This window comes from Lathyrus oleraceus, chromosome 1 (assembly GCF_024323335.1).
Source record: "Lathyrus oleraceus cultivar Zhongwan6 chromosome 1, CAAS_Psat_ZW6_1.0, whole genome shotgun sequence".
In the NCBI taxonomy this organism is placed as follows: domain Eukaryota; kingdom Viridiplantae; phylum Streptophyta; class Magnoliopsida; order Fabales; family Fabaceae; genus Lathyrus; species Lathyrus oleraceus.
In genome coordinates, this window is record NC_066579.1 from 148,061,653 (window position 1) to 148,065,296 (window position 3,644).

The window sequence follows — 3,644 nt, forward strand, 5'->3', positions numbered from 1 at the left end:
AAACTTGCTGTACTTTGGCATAGGCTGCTCGCCGACTGAGATAGTGTATGCTGGTTCATACCACTTTGTGGATTTCCGAGATGGATCCGATCAAGTAGATTTTTGAAGAGCCAGCATTGACCGGACGGGTTGCGAGGTCATAAATAATTTTGACTGATGTGATATACAGTATACTTCTCAGAAAGCAATCAAGGGGAGTGGATTGTCTGATTACCTCGCCCAACAACCCATGGAGGATTATCAACCGATGATGTTTGAGTTCCCTGATGAGGACATCGAGGTTCTCAAATGGAAAGATTGTGAGGAACCAATCCCGGAGGAGGAGCCTGACCCTGAATCCGAACGGATTCCGATGTCTGATGGGGGCCATTAACGTGAATGGTATGAGTGGAGCTGTTTTGGTTAAGCCGAAAGGATCCCACATTCCTTTTGTTGCCCGGATAACATTTGAATACACCAACGATGGTGGCTGAGTATGAGGCTTGTATCCTGGGTATCGATCTTCGGTGCGCACGTCTACTGGGGCAACACCTTTCTCGTTGGTATATGGAATGGAAGCCGTGCTACCGATTGAGGTTCAAATTCCCTCTTTGAGAGTCCTGATGGACGTGAAATTGCAAGAGGCTGAATGGGTAAGGACCCGGTATGAGGAGTTAAGCCTGATTGAGGAAAAGAGGCTGGCGGCCATTTGCCATGGGAAGTTGTACCAGTAGAGGATGAAGCGTGCTTTCGACCGAAAGGTGCGACCTCGTGTGTATCACGTAGGAGATCTGGTGCTGAAAAGGATCCTTCCTCCTCAAAACGATCGTAGGGGCAAATGGACACCCAATTATGAATGCCCGTTCGTGGTCAAGAAGGTTTTCTCTGGCGAAGCCTTGTTGTTAACGACCATGGATGGCGAGGATTTTCCATCCCCTGTGAATGCAGACGCAGTTAGAAAATACTTCGTATAAGAGACCCGCTGGACGAAAAGAATAAAATAGTCCAGGCAAAAATGGGCATCCCGGCGAACCAAGAAAAAAATGAAAAAGGTTCGGGCAAAAATTAGGGATAAAAAGGAAAAACTGTACACCCGGCAAGTCGAAAACCTGAAAAGGCGGCTTGGGCAAAAAAGGGTATCCCGGTGGACTGAAAACCCAAAAGGGCGGTCCAGGCAAAAGAGGGATTGAAACGAACAACTGCGTCTAGCATGATCGTTTGTGCTTTGGGTAAGACACCTGGATAATCCCCGGCAGGGATCAGTCAGAAACGTCTTGTTCAGAAGGCGGAAAAGCACGGAGAGTCTTGAGGACATATGGGGTGTAACCGAGTTGAAACTCGATGAGATCACGGTTTCACATTGCCATTAGGATAGATTTTCCTTTTGTGCGCAATTACCTCTTTTCAGGAATTGCTTCCTTTCTATTGCTCAGTTTTGAGCCACACTTTTTCAATTAATAAAATGCATATTCAGTCAAATAATTTTGTTTTTGTTTTCATTACCGCTTTGATTGCAAAAATATCCAATTGTTTGTGATAAAGAACCTTTGCATTTTAAGACATACAGGTCCCTTCCAATGCATGTTTATAAGATTGAAAACTTGAAATCTTATTCGGAAGGTTGAGTGACCCAAGTGTTGAAATCTTGGCATACCTGGGGCATGTTTTTATCTAACGATCTCTGTTGCAGGTGCTGTTAGATATTTTCACTCACTTGCAGGTGTGATGTGAAGCTTTTGACAAGAGATCCCCGTGGAGTCCACTCAGGGACCAGGGATTGAAGAATGGTGAAAAGACGGCGAGGGATGACGACGATCCTGAATATTAATCAAGAAGACTCTTCAAAGTCTGAGGACTGGAAAGTTTGTATGAATTCAAAGAGTTCGATCTCCGTCGAGTACGGAGGAGGCGAGAACACAAGGTGATGAATCAGAAAAGTCCAGACGAGTCTGGGAGCTCTAAAAAGTGGAAAGCTGACACGGGATTTGGATGTTGGAAACCAGGGTTCGACGAGTCGACGGGTGTTCTGTGCCAGACCTTCCTTGTTTCCCCAAGCAGAGTTGGGATTGTTACATCCCCAGCAGATTCAAGGTCTGAGTCTTCCCTAGCAGGGTCGGGATGGTTATCTCCCCAGCAGGTTTCAGATCGATGTTTCCTCATCAGCCAGGCCTGAAGGTTGCTATTTCCTTAGCGGAGGTGTCCGTTGCTGCCTTTTTCCCCCAGCAAGTCAGAGACTGTTGTTTTCCCCGCAGAGTGCGTTGGTAGTTTCTTCCCCAGTGAAGTCCCCAAGTGGACCGGGTTCAGTGGAGGTCATCCCTGGTAAGGGTGGTCCTTTCCCCAGCAGCGGGGCTATTCCCCAGCAGGGTGAAGGTTGTTGTTGTTGAGTTCCTTAGCAGAGTGCTTTGAGCTCCCCAGGAGAATCCCTTGAGGGGGATACTTTTTATGCATTCATCATTTAGATAAGCATAGCATATTGCATACCTAATTGCGTAGCATTTCCATAGTTATGGAGCATTACGCTGAAAAAGAATCATGCATAAGCATTGCATCAGCATAAGCTAGTCTCAAGCCGTGGTTACAGTTTGAGAATCTGTTTATTTGGTTGGAAGATCAGCCTCAGCATTACGCGATCAGCGCAACTCAAGCCGTGGTTACCGTTTGAGAGTTATTTCACCGGAAGATGTTACTCTGAGGAGTTTAGCATTGTGACGTTGGGTCAATGGTATTTCCCCAGTAGCGCGATACTGGAGGAAGATTTTTGTCGTGCGAGACGGAAGTTTGAAGATGTTACTCTGAGGAGTTTAGCATTGTGACGTTGGGTCAATGGTATTCCCCCGGTAGTGCGATACTGGAGGAAGATTTCTGTCGTGCGAGATGGAAATTGGAAGGTGTTACTCTGAGGAGTTCAGCATCGTGGTTTTGGAGCAACAGTATTCCCCAGTTAGTCCCCGACAAGCGTCTGCCTGGTTTTGACATATGTAGATGTCATCCCTGCGATACCAGTAAGTGTCGTGTCGATCCCCGAATATCTTTTCTTTGGTGTCAGTAAACATCATTGTTCGATGTCAGTAAACGTCGAGTTTCCTTCCCAGTCATCAGTAAATGTCTGGCCGAATATCCTTTCTTTGGTGTCAGTAAACATCATTGTTCGATGTCAGTAAACATCATTGTTTGGTGTTAGTAAACACCATTGTTCGATGTCAGTAAACATCATTGTTTGGTGTCAGTAAACATCATTGTTCGATGTCAGTAAACGTCGAGTTTCTTCCCAGTCATTAGTAAATGTCTGGTCGAATATCCTTTCTTTGGTGTCAGTAAACATCATTGTTCGATGTCAGTAAACGTCGAGTTTCTTCCCAGTCATCAGTAAATGTCTGGTCGAGTATCCTTTCTTTGGTGTCAGTAAACATCGTAGTTCGATGTTAGTAAACGTCGAGCTCCTTCCCAGTCATCAGTAAATGTCTGGTCGAATATCCTTTCTTTGGTGTCAGTAAACATCATTGTTCGATGTCAGTAAACGTCGAGTTTCTTCCCAGTCATCAGTAAATGTCTGGTTGAATATCCTTTCTTTGGTGTCAGTAAACATCATTGTTCGATGTCGGTAAACGTCGAGTTCCTTCCCAGTCATCAGTAAATGTCTGGTCGAGTGTCCTCTGATATGTCGC